The sequence below is a fragment of the Microtus ochrogaster genome, linkage group LG2 (assembly GCF_000317375.1).
Source record: "Microtus ochrogaster isolate Prairie Vole_2 linkage group LG2, MicOch1.0, whole genome shotgun sequence".
In the NCBI taxonomy this organism is placed as follows: domain Eukaryota; kingdom Metazoa; phylum Chordata; class Mammalia; order Rodentia; family Cricetidae; genus Microtus; species Microtus ochrogaster.
The window spans coordinates 13,614,412-13,626,021 of NC_022028.1; the positions used below are offsets into that span (position 1 = coordinate 13,614,412).

General features: G+C 43.2%; 1 long non-coding RNA gene and 1 pseudogene across 1 annotated transcript; both read left to right on the forward strand.

The window, feature by feature from the left end:
- The first annotated feature begins 422 nt into the window (after positions 1 to 422).
- On the forward strand, positions 423 to 2,835 carry LOC106144126. Its single transcript, XR_001229227.2, has 3 exons — positions 423 to 675; positions 799 to 978; positions 2,107 to 2,835. It is a non-coding gene; the product is annotated as an uncharacterized LOC106144126 (long non-coding RNA).
- A 2,427-nt stretch (positions 2,836 to 5,262) lies between these two features.
- Positions 5,263 to 8,204, forward strand: LOC101982802 (annotated as a pseudogene).
- Positions 8,205 to 11,610: the final 3,406 nt, after the last annotated feature.

Here is an 11,610-nt window from a genome sequence, read left to right on the forward strand (position 1 = left end):
GCCTCCCCGAGGACCAGCGGGCGCGGGAGCGAGGAGGGCGGGAGCGGGCTTTGCCGGGCTGCAGCCGTGCCCGCGCCCCCGCTGCTCCAAAGCCGAGCACGTCCGGAAAAGCGGTCTTTTCTTCGTCTGAGAGGTTTTCTCATCCTCAGTTCCCACCGCTGAGGCTGGTGGCTACCAACTCTAGGAGAAAGTCCCCAGGAGGAGAGGCAGGGGGGCGCGGAGGACGGGAAGGCGACCCGGAGGGGTAGGAAGTGAACGCTAGACTCGACCGTCCTTCTTTTTCGGCCTTTCAGTCAGTGCGGACCTGACGCAGCGGGGGAGCTGTCAGTCACCACCGGGATTTAGCATTGATCCAGTCAGCAGCTGAGGGGCCACCTCTCACCTCCCGCGGCTACTTGTCTCTGGCTGGAACAATAGTTGGTTTTTGTTGTTCTTTTGTTTTTTGTGTGTTTTTGTTTTTGTTTTCCGTCAGAGCCGGACTGTAATTAGCATCTTATTTGTTCAGGCTCGGAACAGTCTTTGTCAGGACCACTGTGCGGGCTACCGAGGTCAGGCTTCCTGCACTGCTCTCTGCGTTGCGACGGGGCAATAGTGCGGGTTCTAAACTTTTGATTCATTCTGCCTTCTTAATGCATTTATTCCTTGTCAAGTTTCCCCTCCTCGTAGCAAGTTTGGGTAAGTGATGGGAAGAAATGAGGAAAAGCTGCTGTTGTCCATAGAGAAGGGGGGGGGGAGGATAAATTTCTAGACGTCTTCATCGTTTCATTTACGTGTTGTTTATTTTTGCCTCCTGCACAGACGTCTGAAGAAGTATCTGATAGGTTTCAGAAGCAGGCTGCAACTGGTCATTCGCCTTCTAGTTTTGTCTCTACTTGTAGACGCGGCTGGTGGTTTGCAAAACAAGTGTTTGGATAGTGTGGTGATGTGGTGGGAGGAGACATGATGGGCTATGCTTTTGAGCAGCGAGCCTTCCTAAGGGTGAGTTGCCTGAGCGGCAGGTGAAGTTGAATGAAGCAATTTTCCGTCATTTGCTCTCTACGCTCTCATTTGCATTTTTTATTCTCCTTCTTGTTCCTCTCCCCTGGAGTGACTGCATAGCCAAGAGCACAGTTTTCCAGGGCGGGCTATCATGAGAACACGGGAAGGTGCTGATGATCGTTTATGCACCAGAATTGTTTGAAATATTAAAATTTGTTCTTTGGCTCTTTACATCGTAATACATATTAATAGAATGACCCTTTTGGAGGCTTTCTCTTTTAGGACAAGAATTGAAGGAACACCCTGTAAGGGAAACAGTTAATCACTCTCCAGCAGGCTTCAACTATGTTCCCAGGAACAAATCACCAGGGAGAGCAGCCTGGGTGGCATTTTGGTTTTGTGTCATTTTTAGTTCATTACAATGCTTTTATTCATTTAAGGGAATGTGAAAAGAAAATGGGTCTTATATATCAAATGCAAAATGCAAAACATAGTATGTATAATGTACACATTTTCTTGTAAAAACAAAGACTATTCTGCAGTACAAAAGAGGGTAAATGCTTCATTTATTTCAACTTTTGGCATAACAGTCATAATATTTGCAAGACATTTGGGTCAGTCTGTAATTTTATTCAGAGCAATAAATAAATAAATTTATAATAAGTGTGTAATAAAAATGGAGAATAAAAATACTTTGCATGATTTGTCCATAAACACATATAATAATGTGGGGTTAGTTAGAATTCTCACACAGCAGTGTTTTCTCACTTATCACTGAGCACTGTGATTTTGATGTTTCTTAGAAATCCCTAAAGTCAGGGCACCATGGAGTAAGAATAACAGCCTAGGGGGACAATTTAAAAAGACTTAATCCTAAACGGAAAGGAGCACTGTTCACGGGATCATTTTAATTCAAGTAGGGTGCAGGGCTGGGTCAGAAAGAAAAACCACTCTCCATAAGGCGCTTCACCCTTCACACTCTTTCCCATAACCTTCATAAATTGCCGGCTACCGAGCTGGCCTGATGATGATCCTGCTGAGGTATATTTATAGCAGATAATTTGTAGATGATAAATATGCCAAGCAAGACACAGCTACAGTAACCCAGGGCTCATCTGACTTCCTCAGGGGGTCACAATCAAGAATAACAAGTGGAACTATGTGAGAAAAAGCTGGCCTCCGGGCCCCGACAGCACCATCCAAGCCAGCCCAAGAAGACCTCATTTTGTTTCCTGCCTGCGTGGAGTTCGGTGGGAAAGCTTTGCTGTCGTTGACTCAACAATAAAAAGGAAGACAGTGTGCACCCTGGGCTCTGTGTCCTGAGATGATAATTACCAGATTATCATTACTTAGTTCACATGTGTCCCTATGTTTATTTTTCTATATATTTCACATTACATATATACATCTATTCATGCATACGTTTTATATGCATATGTTATTCCCTAGTCTATCTGTACAAATATGTATATTTGGTATGTACACATGCGTCTCACTTTGGCATGTTTGGAAGGGTACATTATGTGTAATTTACACAAAACTATCAAATTAATAGTAAAACTAGATTATATCCTTATCCTTGTTGATCTTCACAAGGCATGCTGAGAAATCAGTGTGAACTTGTCCAAATCTAGACTGGTATATGGCATTACCATCATTCAAAGTGGCCAAGGTATCTAAAGTTGAACGTCTTCACAATTGTGCCTTCTATTATTGATCAGTATTATTAATCACTCCAGGGAAATAATGTTTCTATGAATAGTACTTTTAAACTTCCTTTTCTTAGCTAACTTTCAACTTTCTGCATTTGACAATACCCCATCTTCCTGGATTATTGCTTATGATTCAGTGTCATCTGCATAAATAAGAAGAATATCCATTTCAGAAAATGCTTTCGAGTGTTTGTTTTCTTTACATGTATATGCATTTGCATGGATAACTGTGTACAACATGCATGCATGAGCGCTCAGAGGTCAGAAGAGGCATTGGCTCCTCTGGAACTGGAAATGCAGATGTTTGTCAGCTGCCAAGTGGGTTCTTGGAACCAAGCCTGGGTCCTTCACAGAAGCAGTTAACCCTGAGTCATCTCTCCAGCCCCATTTCTACAAAAAGCTTTTCCTTGTCATGTCTCATATAGCATTTTAGGTAACACTATATTGCCACATTCCAAGTTTTGTCGCTTATCATTTTTAGTAAGATTAAAAGAAGCACACATTGTAGAAAGTTTTTTTCATTGTTCATTCCATGCATTATTTTTTTCAGTAACTGACATCTCTGCTGCTGTACACACAAGATTTGAAAATGAACCATCTTCGTCTGTCTTCTCCTAGGTTCCCTTCCTCTTGTCTAGAATCTCCTGAGATGTGAACTCTGCCGAGGTCCAGACTCAATGGTGTTCACACATCCCGGGGTAGCAGAGTGAGAATTAGAATTATTAACAGAGATGAGAGAGAAATGAAAGACAACATCACAGAACATCAGGGGAATTCCGTGAATACTGAATTTTCCTGGATTTATTTGTATACTTCACTCCAAAAGGGGAGGAGGGAGGCAACAGACTTTATTAACATGATATAAGGAATAGATCAAGTATTCTGCAGGCAGTCACCCCCTGAGACCTCCTGCCAAGATCTTTAAAGGAGCAAGATTGGACTTGAATTCTCTGTTTGGTCAAGATGGAGCAGATCCACCTCTATACTCAAAATACTAATTAACCACGCCCTACGTTGGGATCTCTTGTTTGTAGCCACACCAGTTATCAATAACTTTGAGGGAGCAAGAATAAGCTCAAACTCTACAGCTTTTACTCAAGGTGAAACAGGCCTCATATCTGTGGGCACTGGCAGAACTCAAATCATTTTCTCATGCACCTAAATCAACAAATGTTTAAGTAGTCATAAAGTGGTAAAGTATCATGTTTGAATTGCTATGCTAAAACTTGTTATGTCTAGCACAGAGACAAGTTTACCCTCTCCTCCTCGTTATTTTTTCTTAAATATCAAAGTAGCTTAGTAACCAAACTGGATTCAGTCTCCACATAAATATAAATCGGTTATTTTCTCCTCAGATATTGCTGAAAAGAAAGCACAGGCCAAAGCAGTAAAAAGTAAAGGAGGGAGGTAGAAAGGCAACAAGAGGAGTTTGCCTGTTTGCCTTGGCAGTCCAATGTTGAGTCTGATTGGGTCTCATCTCAACCAGCCCAGGGGACCACTGTTCTCACTTTTCAATTGTATTCGTGTTCCCCAGTATAGTAACACAGGCAAGAAGTTTAGGTCTTTGGTAGTTGTTGACTGTCAATTTCTACAGTTTTGTTCATTGCATTCAGGAAACAAGTGTGGTCTCCATGGATATATTGCAAACTAATCTGGAAATTTGGGGTTTTAAAAATTCAGAATAAAAGTTGTCAGTGGAGTAAGTCACCCCAAAATTCTTCTGTCAGTTACGGAGTCTTTGCCCTAAAGTTATTTTAGTTATGATATTATCTTTGATCTATACAAATTCAAGTCTTTAGAAGTAAGATGCTTTCACAATGAAGTTGACATTAATTATTTACCTGGTTAGGGACATGAAGCTGTGGCCTTTCTATACTTATAGTAGGAAATGGATAAGTGATTACTATTTTTTCTATTATTTTCTAAGTAAAAAAAATGCCTGTTATTCAAGTTAACCTCTGAATATGAACAAATAGCTGTTCTGGCCAGATAAGGCACCAATGAAGGGACACATAGCAGTCTCCACCAAGTCTAGCCTCATAGACGGATGTGTGTTACTGAGTGATTTACAGGAGTGTGGCTAAGAGGTAACTCAAAAAGAGCTGCCTTACCCCCAAAGCACATACCTCAAGAACACTGCTTGTCTGTAATCCAGTGCTGGGGGTTCAGGGGTCTCCAGTGCAACTCTCCCCTCCCCTGAAATCGCTTACTGCTTTTATCCATGTGAGGAGGGATCTTGTCAAGCTGTAATTTTCTTTCTTCCTTGAAAGAAATTATGGAATACTAGTTAGAACATGTGATGGCATTTTGTTTGTATTTTAACAAATGAAGCTTCCCTGAAGATCAGAGTACAAAACAGAGCCTCTGGAGGTCAGGCAGTGGTTGCACACACCTTAATCCCAGCACTTGGAAAACAGACACAGGTAAATCTATATTCGTTCAAGACCACCCTGGGCTACACAAAATTGCTCCAGTCTAAAAGAGAAACAGTGCTCACACAAAGGTGATCCTAGCATTTATGCTCACATGTCTGCCTTTAATCTCAGCAGCTGTGGGATAATACACTGTAATAATGGTTACTCATACTGGTTTAATTAAATGCTGCCTGGCCAGCAGCCAGGAAGGAAGTATTGGTGGAGCTACCAGAAGAGGAGAATTATGGGAAGAGGAAGAAGAAAAGGTAAAAGGTCCGTCTAGGGGCTGGCTGCTATGTTTCTCTGATCTTTCATCTTTCACCCCTTAATATCTGTCTCCAAGATATTTTTTATTAAGAACAATTAGAATTCCTGCTACAAGAGCATCACACTCAAGAATCACACAGATATTATAGACAAGAACTAAGCTAATGTAATTTTTAATATAAAGATACCCTTTAGGATGAACAAGACAGTTCAGCAGGTAAAACACTTCCACTCAAATCTGATGCCTGGAGTTCACCCCTAGAGTTGCATAGTAAAAGGGAAAAACTGACTCCCAAAAGTAGTCCTCCCACCTCTACATATGTGTCATGATTTGTGATTGAACATGCATGCACATACACACATGCACATGTGCACTCATATGATAAACTATAGAAACTGTCGAGGGTCCTGTATTTGTGCTCCATGTTGCTGTGTGAATATAGAATGTATATTCAGCACACCATTCCAATATACTCCAGGCTCCACTTTCAAGCCCCCACCCCTCCCACTGCTAACTTTCATTTCCCTAACAGGTTTACTTCTTCTCTCATGGCCCACATGCACACACGATTTTATCTATTTGTCTTTCTGGAATGGGTCTAGTTCCCTTAGTATGATTTTCCCCAGTTGCAACCATTTTCCTACAAATGGCAGTATTTTCTTCTTCATAGCTGCTCCATATCATTATTCATGTGCAATCCTTTTTCTCTATCTACTCCTTTGTTATTGGACACAATTTAGCTAATATGGAGAGTATTGTTGATAAACATTAAAGTGCAAGAATCCCTGTGATGTGGTGACCTGAATACTGTGGGTGAATACTCAGAAGTGATGATCAGGTGTGCATGTGGGGTGTTGCTGTTGTTGTCATTTCACTTTGAGAGTGCACTGCACTGACATCCACGGTTTCTGAACTGGTTTACATCAACACAAGCAGAGTTCACATTTGCCCAGTTGTCTTCGTCCTTGCCAGCAGTGCCAGTTTTACTCTGATATCAAAATTAGAAGTACAACACAAGAGTAAAATGATAGAGTGGTCACACTAGGCTGGAACTCACATCAATGCTTTGCTCAGCCATCAACAAAGAAGCTTCCATTTATTCCCTTGCCCCTTACTGCGTACAACAGATGAGAGCTCCGATGCTTGCCCTTACCCTGCAGCACTCAGGAAACAGCCCCTGTAGCTCACCTAAGCAGCACAGTAGAACTGTCAGGTGGTAAGAGAAGGGTGACCCAGCCCCTGTGTTATGAGCAAACGAGAAGTGTCCTCAATATTCATCAGACATGTGGTAGTGTGGGTGAAGGAAGGATACCCTCTCCAATCCTCATCTGGACCATCAACACCTGAGACAGGGGAGTTGTCGCTGGAGTCATAAGAGCAGGAGGGCTTTCCCTTCACCTCACCAGTTGCAACACTCGGAAGAGTGGCCCTGTCCTTTACCCGGGCAACACCACAGAGCTGGCCCTAATGGTATGGGTGTGGAAGAGCTGAACCTGAGGGTCTGAAAGGAGTAAATGAAATAAATGGGATCAAGATACATGATGTAAAGCAGGCAGAGAATAAATAAACAGAAAACAAAAGTGGCTTCCTTTTGCAGTACAGGAGAACTAACATAGAGACCCACTAGTGGACGATGGAGAGAGAGCTTCCAGAACACTCAGTCCTTAATGGAATGCCTTTCTGAAATCCCTTCCTTGAGGGATTAGGGAGCTATGCTGAAGAGGAGGTGGAGAGACTGTAGGACGTCAGAGAAGATGGCTGACTCCAATGAAGCTGTGTCTTCTAGACACTGCAAGAACGATGCATAAATGACCTCACCGTGACTGCAGCAACAGGCACAGGGCTGAACAGATTCATGTCAGATATGGCCATGGTGCTGAGAGGGGAAAAAGAACATAGGCTCTTATCTGTAACCAAGCTATCTGAAATTGACATCTGTTTGCAAAGGAAAAAAGAATTTTTGTCACTAATGAAGTCTCACTGGGTATATTGCCAGATCCCGCTCTGGTGAGGGTCAAGTCCCAAAGAGGATGTGTGGAGTTTGTGGGGTGGGGGAGGGAGACTGACCCGATCTGAGGGTGAGTAGTGATGGCTGCCTATTATTGAAGAAAGAAGACCACCTTTTATCCTCTATAGTTGTACATAGGATTAAATGGGCGAAAAAGGGTATGGGAGCTAGGGTGTGGCTTGATATCAGGGGTTGAGGAAGTTTGCATTGACCTTAAGTCTAGGCATCAGTCCTATGTTAATGAAAGGGCCACAAGTTTCTCTTTAGAGATAATGACTCCCTTTTTAGCAAGCAGAAACTTTGCTAAACCAACCAAAGGAATGGAGACTTTTGCCTAGTCCTGGGAAAAGGACATTCTTGGGGTATCAAACACTCCATTAGAAAATAGTTCAGGATCCGGCGACTAGCACCGTGCCGGCAGTCCGCAACATGGCCTCCTCTCTGAGCTTGCCTGCATCTACTCCGCCCTCATCCTCCACGACGACGAGGTGACGGTCACGGAGGATAAGATCAATGCCCTCATTAAAGCAGCTGGTGTCAATGTTGAACCTTTCTGGCCTGGCTTGTTTGCAAAGGCCCTGGCCAATGTCAACATTGGGAGCCTCATCTGCAATGTAGGGGCTGGTGGGCCTGCTCCAGCAGCCGGAGCCGCACCAGCAGGCGGTCCTGCCCCCTCCACCGCTGCTGCCCCAGCTGAGGAGAAGAAAGTGGAAGCAAAGAAGGAAGAATCCGAGGAGTCTGATGACGACATGGGCTTTGGTCTTTTTGACTAGGCGTTTTGATACCATGGCTAATAAAAGGACGAATCTGTAGAGGGAAAAAAAAAAAAAAAAGAAAATAGTTCAGTTTTTTTATATAACTTTGTTTATCCAAATAGTTAAAGCTTAAAGTGAACAAAGAGGAAGCTAGACAAATATTACTATGAATGAACCTGAGTACACCTTAGGAATTTTAAATCCTGATTGTTATTATTTCCATCACCCAGAACTCTGACAAAATGTCTAACCACCCCAAGCTCTGGCACTTGCAGGTTCCAGGGCCACACATGTGACATTAAGTTCTCAGACATCTTACATAGCCACCCAGGACCCTCGAGCCTTACATGATGTACATGTGGCATGGTCATGTGATCTATGCATGACACAGCTACATAAGTCCCTTGCACATGCACTAAGCAGCCTTTAAAAGCTGGACATGCATGCTCTACTGGTCTTCCTGCACCAACTTCCTCAGGCCTGTGTGTTTCTCTCTTCCTGTCTGTTCTTCTTCTGGAGATGCAGCTTCTGCCTTTCTCTCTTCTCCCCCTCCCTCCTCTTCCTCCCTTCTCCTTTTCCTTTTGCCCTTCTGTAACCCACTAAATAAGCTCTATAACCTAACTCTATCTGCATGAAGTATCTGGCTGTTTTCCACCACCAGGGTCTCCTATCCGCCAAGGGGACCCTCCAAGGCCTCTGGTGACCCACTACTGCCCTTTATGGGACACCGCCACCCCTCATGGCACCAGGCTTGGGTGACCCTTTTATGAATAACTTCAGTGGTGCTGAGACTCCCTAAGCTCTCCCTCCCATCCACTCCTGGGACCAGGATCTGGACAGGGTTTCTACATAACAACCTGCATTCCATCTCCCTGGTCGCCGACTTTTACACACAACAGCAACTTAGATTGGTGAATTTTTTTTTCCCTTCTGGTCACCATAACTATTTCTCTGAACCCAAGAACTTGATCATTGAGGTCCCAGCAATCGTTCGATGTTCCGAAAAGGAGGGGGAATGCCCCCAACCATGGCCTTCAAGGGTATATTTGAGCCGTTGGCTGATATTCATCTCTGGTTGTTACCCACAGCGAAGGACGAAGATTCGCGCCCTTGCTGCTCAGACTTTTGTCCTTGTTTCTCGGACGGTTGCCCTCTCTTGGTCTGCTTGAAACAGTCTTATTCGGTCCTCAATTCCTGTACTGATGGGTCTCGAATTGATTTGACCTCGCCCTCGACCCTCACTTTATCCATAAGATGCTCATGGTTAATTACCATTGGGTCCTCGCCTTTCTCACATTCTTAGCCACAGGAAATAAACCCTCAAAAACTATCAGTCCAACCTCCCCACTGGGATGTCTATTAGAGACCCTAAAACCTCAGAGCTTAATGCCTTACTTACAGATTCCCAAGCTTATTGGCCTTTGTACTAAAAAATGGCCTAAGTATCCTTTAGATAATAACCTAAAGTGGCTGCCTAACGGCACTTTAGAACTTCAGATCCTGATATTCTGCAGGAGCTTTCTAACTTTTATCAGCACACAAGAAGATGGAAAGAGTGTCCTTATATCCAAGCCCTTTTCTATCTAACCTCTAAGCCCTCTGTCCTTGTGATCTATTCTCCCACCCACATGTTTCTGGCTATGCCATCTAAGCCAGAGGAACACCCTGCTTCTGCTCTATGCCCTGCTAATGAACCTCCATCTTTCTGACCTCAACAGAGAGCTACTTCTATCTCTCCAGTTCTCCCCCCCGCCACCCATACCAACCGCTCCATCAGCCCCTCTTCCCTGATCCTTCCTCCTCTTGGTGCCATGCCACAGCAGCTTCCCAATTCTAGCACCCACTTTTACCCCTCATCTCACGTGCTTGCGTGTTGCTAAGGAACTCAACCGTGGCAAATGGTTGTGCTGGTCAAGGTACATGTCCATTTCTTGCTCTCAGAACTCTCTCATAGAGAGCGAAAAATGGGTTCTTAAACATCTAATCCTACCTCTTTATGAACAATTCCAATACATTACCCAATCCTATAGTCTCACCTTTCATGATATTTTTATGATCCCAACTAATAACCTACTTTCTGAGGAGTGCAGGCAAATTTGGGAGCAGGTCAGAGTACATGCAGATGAGGTTCACCAGACTAATGCAGCACACACCCTTGGGGGAGAGGAAGTCTCTGAGCAGAATCCACACTGCTATTATAACACCTCAGGTGGTATTTTAGCTAGAGACTGGTTTACAACTTGCCTCTTGGTGGATCTCCATAAGACTGCCCTCAAGCCAGTGACCTCTGATAAACTCTTGGATGTTGTTCAGGATACAAATGGAAATCCATCTGCATTCTTAGAATGCCTCACAAAGGCTCTCTTGCAATATACTAATTTAGATCCAGAGACCACAGAGGGCAAACAGCTCCTCATGACCCATTTCTTTTCTGAGAGCTTCCCTGACATTAGGTCTAAACTTAAGTATTTGGAGAAAGGCAGAAGTGTTCGAGCTGGCTTTTAAGTTGTACCATGGACGGCATGATAAGAACCTTAGACAGAAATGTCAAATGCTGACCACAGCTATCTAACGGCTGAGGCGACTGACTGTCCTACCCATGATGCTCCCTCGCCCTCCTGGGCTCAAGGACCACCAGGCCAGTGTTTCAAATGTGGTAAAAATGGACATTGGGCTCAGGCATGCCCTAATCCTAATATTGGTCCTACAAGACCATGACCGAAGTACTATGGGAAAGGCCACTGGGCTATTGATTGTCCTTGTGCACATTGTGTCTTCAATAATGTTTATTCACTCATGGTGCTGATGGCAAAAAATCAAAATAAACAAAAAATACTCCACTATTATCTATATAATTGGTTTTTTAAAAATCTATCATCTATCTACTATCTATCTATCTATTAACATCTATTTATCTATCATCTATCGTCTCTCGCTCAGCCTCCCTTTCCCTCCCAACCACTTTACCTTTCTTCCTCCACTCCTCCTTCCCCATCAATTAAATTATAGACTTTTTCCTATCTATTCTCTTGTTGCCTCTCAAATGCAGTCAGGCAGCATAACTCTGCCACAACAAACACAAACCTAATTACTAATTATTTCCCTTTTCATTGTTTTATTTCTTTCAAGTGACATAGATTTTTGCCTAGGCCCTTTTACCCACTGTTCAATATTCTTTATAAATTTACCTCTAATAAGTTATATCCAAGGAGGAAAATGTGAGAATTTGAAAACATGAAATTTTTCATTATACTTCTCATAGAAATACAATAAATCAAAACTTTTATTTGTGGCTTGTTGCTGGTTCATATTGAAATGATAAAAGCATAAAATATCAACTTACTTTCATGGACAAGTGAGTTCTTTATATGTGTGCGTGCGTGCGTGTGTGTGTGTATGTGTAACAATACCCTGACTTAAAACATCAATCATGGGTCTGGAGAGATGGCTCAGAGGTTAAGAGCACTGGCTGCTT